Source organism: Etheostoma spectabile, unplaced genomic scaffold (genome assembly GCF_008692095.1).
Source record: "Etheostoma spectabile isolate EspeVRDwgs_2016 unplaced genomic scaffold, UIUC_Espe_1.0 scaffold00018611, whole genome shotgun sequence".
Lineage (NCBI taxonomy): Eukaryota > Metazoa > Chordata > Actinopteri > Perciformes > Percidae > Etheostoma > Etheostoma spectabile.
Window position 1 is genome coordinate 177,330 of NW_022604349.1, and position 13,325 is coordinate 190,654.

Here is a 13,325-nt window from a genome sequence, read left to right on the forward strand (position 1 = left end):
CAGTAAACAATGAGCAGAAGGTAGACTGAAGTAAAGTGGCGTCAAATAAAGGTTTGGAAAGTGCGGTTGCCGTAGTACATTAAAAAAGATATATATTGCAGTGTAACTATGTGACATTAAAATTAGATTGAATATGTAATTAAAGTAATAAAGCAAAAGTAGGTAACCATAATATAAATTATATTCACCTGTGACCATGAATAACATTGAAAAAGTAAGTACTTGTGATGGAAAAATATAAATACAAATAAAGATATACAGAGTGTGTGGATTAAATGAAACACAGGAACAGAAACTACAACATTATCAGGTAGTGCAGGTGTCGTAGAGTCTGACAGCGGCCGGGATGAATGACCTGCGGTACCTCTCCTTCTTACACTGGGGGTGTATCAGTCTGCTGCTGAAGGAGCACCTCAGGGACCCCACAGTGTCATGATGTAGGGGGGGGGGGGGGATCAGTCTGCTGCTGAAGAAGCACCTCAGGGACCCCACAGTGTCTTGTAGGGGGGGGAGGTGTTGTCCATGATGGATGTCAGCTTAACATCCTTCTCTCCCCTGCATTTGTATGTTATTCTCACAAACCGAAACAGAAAAACAAACTTTGTATGAGTTAATTGATTATTCTGGTTAGGTTTAATGCCATTAAATTACTTTTTACAGTGGTCAACATAATCCGATATTTAACTTTACAATTGACTGTACATGTGTGTGTGTGTGTGTGTGTGTGTGTGTGTGTGTGTGTGTGTGTGTATATGTATATAAATGTACAGTATGTATATATATGCATATGCATGTATATATACAGTATTTGTATATATGTACAGTTTATATGTATATACAGTATGTATATGTATATATACATATGTATATATATATGTGTGTATATACTGCATTAATGTGTATATCTGTATGTATATAAATATGTATGTATAGACATACCTATATATATATATATATATGTCTATACATACATATTTATATACATACAGATCAGTGCTCAACCACATAACCGCTTAATGCACAACATGAGACTTATAGCCTACAAAATAAAAAATGTTTAATATATTACACAGAAAAAGAGAATTTTACAACGAGTGGTTTGTTGTTAAAACCCTAGTCAAATAAGAGCCAATCAGCTCTTTTGATTTAGTGTAGAGGCCGGCGTTTCCCAGCATGCTCTGGGTCCGCCTGGGTCCACCTGGGTCCGCCTGGCTCTCGCAGTCGGTAAAAAGCAACTGCGCCGCCTGCGTCTCATAACTGCGACCGCCTTGCTCTCGTGAGATTATTGTTGCCCCATGTGCATGACGTCAGAGCAAATCGGGATCAAGTCGGACTGGCTCATCTCGAACGAGCCTTTTATTAGCTGCGGAGCTTCTAGGTGAGTTTTTTTGGAGACAGATCTCCAGGTGAACCCGCACGTGTTCAGGTAAATATCTTACAGTTTTTCTCAATTGTTTACACACAAATTTTGGTACTTGAGACACAATGACCACAACATGTAACTCAGTCACCAACCCCCTGAACCAATTCTGCCAAACTACAAGCACAATTCCTGCTCTACACTCAGACTGCAGTTCTAAAACACACTTTTTTCAAAACACTCCACACAATTCTCTGCCTTTGGCACAATTTTCATGAAGAAAATCTCTTGTCTTCACAAGGAACAAACTGCCTTTCAAATATTGGTATGCAGGTCACTTGATGTAATACAAGCAAATACATAAGGCCCCACCCAACAGTTTTGTGATAAGTGGCGTGCAACTGTATGTCAAAAAGGGTTAGGGTTAGGGTCAGAAAAGCCTCTAAAAGCCATAAAGCAAAAGCTTGGGGCTTAAAGATCGAGCTCCCGCTCATAAAACATTAGACATATGCAGTCTCTGTGGTGCAATAGGTCAGCGCATTCGGCTGTTAACCGAAAGGATGGTGGTTCAAGTACACCCAGGGACGATTGTTGTTTAAAAAACCTGGAGTGAGCCAACTCTGGGATTTAGCCTTCTGCAAAAGACCATAGAGCAACCCAAAGATAACCCAAGTGGCCTTATGTCCTAATCTTTACAGTCATCAGAGATGGGAAGTAACGAAGTACAAATACTTCGTTAACAAAATAACGAAGTATAAACCCTTAATTACTCTACTCAAGTAGATTTTTCGGATATTTTTACTTTACTCTTTATTTTTTTGGCGACTTTTTACTTTTACTCCTTACATTTTACCACAATATCGATACTACTACTCCCTTCATTTTACAAAATTGGCTACTTGTTGTTGTTGTTACTTTAGTTTTGTGCTAAAGGTCGTCTATCAGGTGTGATTTGGAGTCCATGTCGGAGAATAGCGCGGACACGCGCCTCACACCACGAGCAGGCGCGCACGCCACACGGAGACAAAAGTGAGAGAAAAGAAAAAGAGACTAGCTGTCTGAAGGATAACCAGTTGAGATCGTGTGTGCGTCTTTGAGAACTGTAAGTCATATAACTGATGTTGTCAGTTCATGTAAGCCTGTTGTTGTATTGGTCTGTAGTTCTGGTACATTTAAAAGTTAGCTTGTTTACGTTCTTCTACTGTTGGCTAGGTTACAACTGGCTGTTGATTCAATATAATGGTGATTGTTGAACGTCCTTGCTCATTAAGATAATGTAATTAGTAGTTGGTTTATTATTATTATTTACTAGCATATATGATTCCTATGCATTGTGTATGGTAGCCTTTACAATGTTATTTATTTCTTTTATTACCACACACACAGCCATAGCAGAGCTGCCCCCCCCCCTCCATGTTCATACTGATGCTTGATTGTAATAAAGCATCAACAGAGAGAAGTTGTCTCCGTCTGTGTTTTAACAGACACACCTGGGACCTGAATCAGCTTTAAGTCCAGTCCTAATCTAGTCCTCACTAAATTTTAAATAATTTCACTGGTGTTAGTTATTACTTTTGCATCATCAATACCAAATTGAATCTAATTGGATGGGAATATTCACAGAATTCTCACAAAATCCCACTTGAATTCATATCTTGCTACTCGGTCAGAATCTTATTAACCCGGAGTCCCAGTCTCTGTCAATATAAATAGGCTATATGTTTTAGGCCTATTAGCAGACAGACATTTAAAATGTAGTCAATGGCTTATAAAGAATAAAGAATAAAGAGTATTTTCTCCATGTCCACTGTAGTTTCTCAGCGTGCTCTGTCTGGTCCAGGTAGCTTTGTCATTCATAAGGCTACTTTTACTTTTATGCTTGAAATAAATGGCTAAGCCTGTACTTTGTTGCTTTTACTTGAGTAAAGAAGTTAAATCAGCACTTCTACTTTAACCAGAGTATTTTTTAACACAATTATCTGTACTTCTACTTGAGTACGGGCAGTGAATACTTTTGCCATCTCTGACGGTCGTTGGTATGCAGGTCACTTGATGTAATACATACATAAGGCCCCACCCAACAGTTTTTTGATACGTGGCGTGCAACAGTATGTCAATGATCATAGCAAAATGACTGATACATCATCAGTTCTGAAGTTTTCCTGGATGCCAAATATTTGAATTCAAAGTCAGAATCCAATTGACATGTAAGAACAATACAATGCACCTCAAGCTTCCACAATTCCGCATGAGTCAGCTTCCCCAATTTCTGAGTAACAGGAAAATAGCCTGATAAGCATACATGTGCAGCTCAACCTCAAAAAGCCATAAAGCAAATGCTTGTGGCTTAAAGATCGAGCTCCCGCTCATAAAATCACAGACAGGAACAGTCTCTGTGGCGCAATAGGTCAGCGCACTCGGCTGTTAACTGAAAGGATGGTGGTTCAAGTCCACCCAGGGACGTTTGATGCTTAAAGGGGTGATAGAATGCAAAACCGGCTTTACTTTGTCATTTCAGTGGGTAAATAGGACATACATAAAAGCTCAAAATCCCGTTGACATGCCTTTCATCTGCAAATCTCACATTCTGAAACTAACGCTGAAAATTGGTGAATCCCAACAAAGCTGAAAGATGACGTCAATGTCTCAAAACCTGTGGCTTTGTCACGCCCATGATGTATTAGGAGGATGGTCACGCCCCAACTTTTACATACAGGCCACTGACCTGAGACCAGCTCAGAATGTAGCTAGGTTAAGTGTATGTAAAACTGAGAACGCTGATTGTGTACTTTGATGGGATTTACAAAGAAGAAAGTTTGGAATATTTTCCAGGATATTGACAATGAACCAGGGTCGTAAATGCAGTGTTCCAGGCTGTACAGGGAATGGAGACACTTCTCATAGTCTTCCCAAGGAAGCAAACACTCGACGGGCATGGCTGATGTTTCTCTAAAAGGAGATCCCTGTGAAGTTTGACACTCAATTATTAATTTGCTCGAACCATTTCACCAAAGACAGTTTTCAAAACTTTGGACAATTTAAAGCAGGATTTGCTAAGCTGCTGTTGCTGAAAAAAGGGGCAGTTCCGACTGTATGGTCATCCCAACCACAAGCTAAGTAGGATTTTGTCACTAACAGTAACATTAGCAATGCTAACGTATCCTGTAGCTAACATAGGTAGAATGTGTGTTGGCAAAGGGGCTAACGTTTCATTTTCCTTTCAAATAACCTTTGTTGTCATGTAGCTACATCTATAGTTCCCGATGAATGTTTGTGCACTTCGTCAGGTTAAGTTTTATTGTATTTCTGAAAGATAGCTAACTGCAGCTGAGTAGAATCATGATAGATATCATGATAGATAGATATCATGATAGTAACGTTACAGCTTAACGCTAGCTAGCAACCAGCTAGCGTTAAGCTGTAACGTTACTCAGCTAGCTAGCTAGCTATGTCGATCCCGTTTGCTTTGACAACAGAACTGGAAACGTTATCGTTTCATATGATATCTAGTCAATCTCATGAAAACATTGTGTTTATAGGCTGCAATATATTAATTTAAAAGTTTTTTTAAATTTCAGAATACACCACAAGAACGACAACACACGAAAGATGCAGCTTGCCAAACAGATGCTCCAGGTGTGGCTTCTTGCAGGACACAACTGTCTCATATGACAATAAGACCTCACATACGAAGTAAAGGTAACCTTTCTAATTATTCTTACAAAACCAGATGTATTTTGGTGTTTGTGTAGCATTATGACTGGGTGGCATTTAGCAGAGCAGTGTTATCCAGTTTGCTCCCAAAAATGTTGTTTTTCTCTTCATTGGAATGTTACGCAGGTATGTACACTCCCTATGAACTTCATCATTCAACAAAACAAGTCTTTAGAAAAGGCGTGCTGGTCAATCATACAGGTTGTCTCCTCAGGAACCTGTATCATTCTTCTCATGACCTTTAAAAATAAACACAATGAGTATGCTGCTATTTCATAATGTTGAATGAGCAGAAAGCATAAAGTAGCTTGAGTTAATGTACAGTCTCTCTAGTTTTAGTTACCTTAGGTATTTCTCTGCAACATATATTTTCTCTCTCCTGGGACATGTGTGCACAGTTTCCACAAGTACACCGGTCACGGTAAGATTGATGTACCGTAGCTTTGATTTTACATGTTAAGGTAATAATCTCATAGTCAGAAGATCTAATCAGCAGGATAGTAGTTCCAAGATAACGTTTGAGTAGTAATACGTTAGACGCAGCATACAAACTGAACAGAAATAGTAGGCTCCTGTCCAGCTAAATGGACGTCCTGTTGTATGATAACATATTACTACTTCATGGCAAAGAATATACGGAACTCATAATCATAATCACAATCAATCACTATTCAGCAGGAGAATACACGGTAACAATGTCACAAAAGTGAATAAGAGACTTTTGTTGTGAGCAGCTCTATGAACTAGCCACTAACTTTTCAGCCAACTGGACATCTTGACTGAAATTGTGAGGGTACAAGTTGTAAAATATTTGTCTGTGTGCAAATTAACTTATGTTGCTTACAATGGTAAAAAAAAAAAAAACTAATACAAAGTTATGCTTAGGCTACAACACTGAAGTGTGAGTATTACACTAGTATAACAATGAATGGCTAATGTTGGGCTATGTGTTGAAAATGCTAGTAAATGCTAAATGACAAAACTTAACAGCCTGAAGGGGTTATTTCCAATCTACTGGCAGGTTGCTCCTCTATGTCAGATCCTTCCTCTGATTCAGGCTCAAACAGATACGGTTCAACACATAAAGTATCCATGCTATCTCCACCTTGGATCTTTTAGTGCGTGCTGTTTGTCCAATCAGGCCGCAGCTCATTTAAATATTTATGAGCAGACCATATAAAGCAGAACTCCTCTCGTTTCAATCATGGTGAATTTAACAGGGTAGCATTAGGGCCAAAAAAACTGCAAAAGCAACATTTTCCGCCAAACAAATGTTACATACCCTATCAGGAGACGTTAAGGAACAGTGTGAAATACTCTATATAACCATTCTATTACCTCTTTAAGGACACTTCCTGCTTTGTCCAGTGATGGTGGTATAGTGGTGAGCATAGCTGCTTTCCAAGCAGTTGGCCTGGGTTTGATTCCCAGCCATTGCAGTAGTTTTCTTTGTGTGGTTACTTGCTTTATTTGTCAAGAAGTAACCAGAAAGGGTAATTGCCCAACCCGATTTTATAAAATATTAGATCTCTGTTATGGTAAAATAAGAGAGCATATCAATCAATCAAGCAGACTCCATGAGGAACCACAGACACAGGCAGCGCACTACGATTTGCAATTTGCCCGTCCATGGTTAAGGCGATGGACTAGAAATCCATTGGGGTCTCCCCGCGCAGGTTTGAATCTTGCTGATAATGAAAGACTTTCTTTAAGAGTGGTAGCAAACCAATGACACATCACATTATACCAAATTGCAGATGTGCCTTCACAAACAATATTGTGTTATCTCATAGGTACTGGAAGCCATCCGTCTCCACCAATGTATCTCTTAGCATTTGTTTTCAGTCTGTGTTACAAGATTTGCAGTGAACGTTGTATTGTCCAGCAGAAAGGCAACGAGTGTGTTACTTTTTGACTATGATTTATACCATAGCAGTGCAAGAATTTTGCCCAGGTTTGATTTCCAGCCACTGCAGTTGCAATTACTGGTTTTTAAGCCCTATACACATTCACATTACATGTTTTACCCAGGTTTCTTCTTTTATTCAGTGATATTTCAGTTTCCTTGCGGGAGTCAACCCAAAAGGATTAATAAAGATGAGTCTTAGTCTATCTCAGAAAAAAGTTTTTAAAAAACTGAAAATCTTCAGGGGATGTAGCTCAGTGGTAGAGCACATGCTTTACACGTATGAGGACCTGGCATCTCCAGCAGGTATTATGGTAGAGTCTTTAAAAGAGCTGCAGAAGATATTACCTCTTGTGGTAATCTGACTGGTTGGGTTATAGAACGTAGTGGTAGACTAAGACCTCCTGTGACACAAACTAAGCGGTATGCTCTCTCTTTTATCAGACAGCATAACAAGTCCTTTAACAATACATGTTTTACAGTTTATATTTTACTGGTAAAGTCTACTCCAAGGTGCTGGAAAGGAGGGTTCGGCTGATAGTCAAACCTCAGATTGAAGAGGAACAATGCAGATTCCGTCCTGGTCATGGAACAACGGATCAGATCTTCACTCTTGCAAGGATCTTGGAGGGAGCCTGGGAGTATGCCCAACCAGTCTACATGTGTTTTGTGGATCTGGAGAAAGCGTATGACCGGGTCCCCCGGGAGACACTGTGGGAGGTGCTGCGGGAGTATGGGGTGAGGGGGTCCCTTCTCAGGGCCATCCAATCTCTGTATGACCAAAGTGAGAGCTGTGTACGTGTTCTTGGCAGTAAGTCGGACACATTCCAGGTGAGGGTTGGCCTCCGCCAAGGCTGCGCTTTGTCACCAATCCTGTTTCTAATATTTATGGACAGGATATTGAGGCGTAGTCGGGGTGGGGAAGGGTTGCAGTTTGGTGGGCTCAGGATCTCATCACTGCCTTTTGCAGATGATGTGGTCCTGATGGCGTCATCGGTCTGTGACCTTCAGCACTCACTGGATCGGTTCACCGCCGAGTGTGAAGCGGCTAGGATGAGGATCAGTACCTCTAAATCTGAGGCCATGGTTCTCAGCAGGTAACCGATGGAGTGCTTTCTTCAGGTAGGGAGTGAGTCCTTACCCCAAGTGAAGGAGTTTAAATACCTTGGGGTCTTTTTCAGGAGTGAGTGGACTACGGAGCGTGAGATTGGTCGGAGAATCGGAGCAGCGGGTGCGGTATTACATTCTATTTATCGCACCGATGTGACGAAAAGAGAGCTTAGCCAGAAGGCAAAGCTCTACCGGTCAGTGTTCGTTCCTACCCTCACCTATGGTCATGAAGGCTGGGTCATGACAGAAAGAACGAGATCCAGGGTACAAGTGGCCAAAATGGGTTTCCTCAGGAAGGTGGCTGGGGTCTCCCTTAGAGATAGGGTGAGAAGCTCAGTCATCTGAGAGGAGCTCAGAGTAGAGCCGCTGCTCCTTCGCGTTGAAAGGAGCCAGTTGAGGTGGTTTGGGCATCTGGTAAGGATGCCTCCTGGGCGCATCCCTAGGGAGGTGTTCCAGACACGTCCAGCTGGGATGAGGCCCGGGGGAAGACCCAGGACTAGGTAGGAGAGATTATATCTCCAACCTGGCCTGGGAACGCCTCGGGATCCCCCAGTCAGAGCTGGTTGATGTGGCTCGGGAATAGGAAATTTGGGGTCCCTTGCTGGAGCTTCTGCCCCCGCGACCCTATACCGGATAAGTGGATGAAGATGGATGGATGGATGGAAGGTGAAAGTGCACAAGGAGGTGCTGTGGCTTAGTTGGTTAATGTGCCTGTCTAGTAAACAGGATTAGGGTTAGGATCCTGGGTTCAAATCCCAGCAGTACCTTGTCGTTGCAGAGATTACCTCAGTTTGCATCATCATCTCTACCCAAAATGAAAAAGGCATGTTACATTTACACAAATACAATGCATGGATAGATAGATAACTTTATTGTCATTACACATGTACAAGTACAAGGCAACAAAATACCGTTTGGAGCATGCCTCCGGGCCGCTGCTAATACAAGCGCCGCCACACGCACTCCTTGAAAATGATATATGCAGACAGCAACATGGTAATACAAACATCACAACGTAATGCAAATGACAACACACAGTTCATGTGAACACATGAAGGAATTATTTGAGGTGGCATTGAGTGGGAGCGAGAAACACAGAATCGAGGGCAGACATACGGATGTGGGGTGGGATGGGGGAGGGAGTGTATGGTGTGTGTGTGAGATAGTGAGTTGTGTGTGCAATGTGCGCGTCAAACTGTCTGTGTTGTTAAAAGCTCAGTCCATCGGCGTGACCTTGAAGAGATAACCAGAGCACAGGACGAGATAGAATGGCCAGCTGCTGGTTGTTTTCCTGCTCGGGTGAAGGGTGGCGGGGGGGGGTAGTTGATCAGTTGCAGTCCAATTTAGGTTGACTCGGTAGAATTTATCCGAATCAATGTCCATCACTCATTTGTCACCGACCTCAGCGTCATGCGAGCATCCATATCACGTAGTGATTTTTGCAGTCCATCCACCTTTTCTGCCAGTCCGGTGGTTACACGAAGCAACTCCACCGACTGGGCCCTGTTGGTATCAATCCCCTTCTGCGCTTCGACGGTCCGGTCTGAGATGTTACGAGACAGTTCACAGGACTGGTCAGCCCTTAGATGTAAAACCTTCATCCTCTCAACCACTCCGTGTAGGCACTCTTTAAGTTCCCCAGACAGCTGGTGGGTGAATTTGCTGGCGGCTGTCTTACCAATTTTGCGGTAGGTCAGCGAGACCCCAAGGCCGATGATCAGGAGCCCCACCAACAGTAGTACATTAATGCAGATTTAAGATGACACATGAAATGCAGAGCAATTAACCCTTAAGCTACAATATACACCTAGTTCATTTATCAGGGTTTGTGGTTTATAGAAACAACATCCTGTTATATCGTGTGATCATACATGAATTCGCGAGATCCCGTGGGTCCATGTGACTTCAGCTGTCAGTCATGGCCTGCAACAAATCCACGAAGCAGAGTGGATCCGCAGCTGGTGGAAGTCAGGGGTAAGGCCTCCTGTGTGGCGTGAACATGGCATTTCTGTTGCGTGGCATTTTCTTGGTCTTTGCACACCAGAAACGTTTCTGACGCAGCGATGCTCCTTCCTTGTCTGTACACATGTATGTTTCTCATTGACATGTGATTCAATAACTTGTTAATTGTTACTTTGGACTTGTTTGGAATAGAATCAGATCATCTAAAGGGGGTGGATTAACTACCCATATTACACCTGGAATACCCTCAAGAGGTAAATGATCCTTTGGAACTGAAATGCCCAGGAATCCCCATCAGTCATTCAGAACTGCCCAAGGTACTTGTGAGATAGGCTCGTTGTTGTCTGATTGATGGTACTAACTGTAATGAAGTCTCTCAGGGCTCTGTAGAAGGCGCTGTAGCTTAGTGGTTAAAGCGCCTGTCTCGTAAACAGGAGATCTTGGGTCCAAATCCCAGCAGTGCGAAGTTATCACTTATTGAAGTGTGTGCATGTGATTTGTGATTCTTAATAAGTGCAAAAAAGTTACCAGTTGCCTAATTTTACAGAGCAAAAAAGGGACAAGTAATGTTGTCTTGTACCATAACATTACATGTGGCCACGTTCAGCCCCTTCAAAACAAGGTTTAAAAGCATTAACAAATGTGTTCGATGCATTTCCCTTCTAAAAAACATTTGCAAAGGAGTGTTTTCTTTCAACGTCTATTATTGTCCACAACCCTGTTCCAGGGTACAAGCGGCCAAAATGCGTTTCCTCAGGAGGGGGGCTGGCATCTCTAACCCAATGGATGGTGGGGGCTTGGAGTAGAGCCGCTGCTTGTTCGTGTTGAAAGGAGCCAGTTGAGGTGGTTAGGGCATCGGGTAAGGATGCCTCCTGGGGGCCTCCGTAGGAGATGGTCCAGGCACGTCCAGCTGGGAGGAGGCCTCGGAGAAGACCCAGAAATAGGTGGAGAGAGTACATCTCCAACCTGGCCTGGGAACGCCTCGGGATCCCCCAGTCGGAGCTGGTTGATGTGGCTCGGCAAAGGAAAGTTTGCGGTCCCCTGCTGGAGCTGCTGGACAAAGATGGATGGATGGAAGAAACCCTTTTCACTAGTTCATTGTATTCTTGCAAGACGGACTTAGCTGCAGGAGGCGCTGTAGCTTAGTGGTTAATGCGCCTGTCTCGTAAACAGGAGATCCTGGGTCCAAATCCCAGCAGTGCCTGGTTATCACTGAATGAAGTGTTTTCACATGGTTGCCAATACTTAAGATGTGCGACCAAGTTATTGCCTTTTTTTTAGATCACTAAAGAGACATGTGATGTTGTTTTGTACCATAACATTACATGTGTCCATGTAAAGCGAATAAAAGCCTTTTGTTGGAGGTGTTTTTAGAGGTGTCACTTTAGTGTGAAGATTATAAAGTTTTTATTATCATGAATTTCAGTCTTACCTTGGAAGCTTAGGGCTCCTGCACACTGCCTGCATGGCGTGAGCGTGTCAGCTGAGGTTAGAATGCCTACCGTATTGGTCAATACTGTTAACATGAGAGAAATAAAAACAGACATGCCACACAGCAAACGCTATGTTGACTGTTGAGGAGGACTAAATTAGGACTGTGTTTTAAGCTTTCCATGGCTTTCCATGAGAAATGGCCTGATAACAGCTGTTTTCAGTGTTGATGGAACATGGCCTGACCGGAGGGAGTGGTTTATGACCTTTGTGATGAGGGGACTTATGGCATGGAGGTTGGATTTTACCAGGGCTGTGGGGAAAGGGTCTCTCATCTCTCAAGGTCCTTGCATAGGACTTCTGTTGTTCTCCGTAGGCCTGCCTATGAAAAGAGAGTCCTAAGGCGTCGCTTAAAGACACGTCCAGCTGTTTTCATTTGCCGGGGTTCGTAGGGGTCCCCTACTGGAGCTGCTGGACGAAGATGGATGGATGGAAGCAACCCTGTTCATTAGCTCGTTGTATTCTTGCAAGACAGGCTTCTCTGTCAAAGGCGCTGTAGCTTAGTGGTTAAAGCGCCTGTCTTGTCTGTAAACAGGAGATCCTGGGTCCAAAGCCCAGCAGTGCCTGGTTCTCACTTAAAGAAGTGTATGCATATGATTCCTGATTCTTAACAGGTGCAACAAAGTTACCAGTTGCCTGATTCTCCAAAGCACAAAAGTGACATGTGATGTTGTCTTATAACATTATATGTGGCTGAAAACAGTCTATGCCAGTGGAGTGGAATGCTGGCTTTAATAGGTGCAGGTGGGCTGTACGCTGTTAGGTCAGCCATTTTGGGAATCACTGGTTTAGACTTCCACCGATGACCCTCATCAAGTGTGCAGGTGATGACGGATGGCCTCGCACCCTCTCATCCATCTCACCCCGGACACAACCTGTTCCAGCTTCTCCCCTCTGGTAAGTGCTACAGAGCACTTTACGCCAAAACCAACAGAGTCAGGACCAATTCCTTACCACAAGACATCACTCTGATGAAATATTTGCACCGCTCTTCTATGGCTTCTGAATGAGAGTAAGTTTGTTGTTTTGTTTGTGAGTAGTACTCAAGGGGGTGCTGTGGCTTAGCTGGTTAAAGTGCCTGTCTAGTAAACAGGAGATCCAGGGTTCAAATCCCTGCAGCATCTTGTTGTTACAGTCATTACCTCTTTATGCATCCCATCATCATTTCTACCCAATCCCCATGCTACTCATTAAGCCCTGGTAGCAAATGAAAAAGGCATGTTACATTTACACAGAAAGACTACATCAACACAGACTCAAGATGATACATGAAACCACATGAAATTCAGAGCAAGGCAAGTTTAAGCTAGTTCATTCATCAGGTTTTGTGGTTCTGTTTATAGAAACTACATCCTGTTATATCGCGTGATCATACATGAATTCGCAAAATCCTGTGGGTCCTTGTGACTTCAGCGGTCCGTCATGGCCTGCAACAAATCCGGACCTGGTGGGTGTTGACGGACTGTGGATCACGGAGCAGACACGAAGCGGAGTGGATCCGCAGTTGGTGGAAGTCAGGGGTAAGGCCTCCTGCACACTGCCTGTGTGGTGTGAGCATGGCATTTCTGTTGCGAGGCATTTTCTTGGTCTTTGCACACCAGAAATGTTTCTGGCATGGCGATGTTGCTGCTAGCCTTGTCTGTACACATGTATATTTCTCATTGACATGTGATTCAATAACTTGTTAATTGTTATTCTGGACTGGTTCGGAAATGAATCAGATCATCTAAAGGGGTTGGATTAACTACCCACATTACACCTGAAATACCCTCAAGATTTGAA

The 13,325-nt window shown here is 43.0% G+C and overlaps 3 non-coding genes across 3 annotated transcripts; all 3 read left to right on the forward strand.

Moving 5' to 3' along the window:
• Positions 1-10,444: 10,444 nt before the first annotated feature.
• trnat-cgu (transfer RNA threonine (anticodon CGU)) lies at positions 10,445-10,517 on the forward strand. Its single transcript has one exon. It is a non-coding gene; the product is annotated as a tRNA-Thr (tRNA).
• Positions 10,518-11,183: 666 nt separating this feature from the next.
• On the forward strand, positions 11,184-11,256 carry trnat-cgu (transfer RNA threonine (anticodon CGU)). The gene has a single exon. It is a non-coding gene; the product is annotated as a tRNA-Thr (tRNA).
• Positions 11,257-12,593: 1,337 nt separating this feature from the next.
• On the forward strand, positions 12,594-12,667 carry trnat-agu (transfer RNA threonine (anticodon AGU)). Its single transcript has one exon. It is a non-coding gene; the product is annotated as a tRNA-Thr (tRNA).
• The last annotated feature ends 658 nt before the right edge of the window (positions 12,668-13,325 follow it).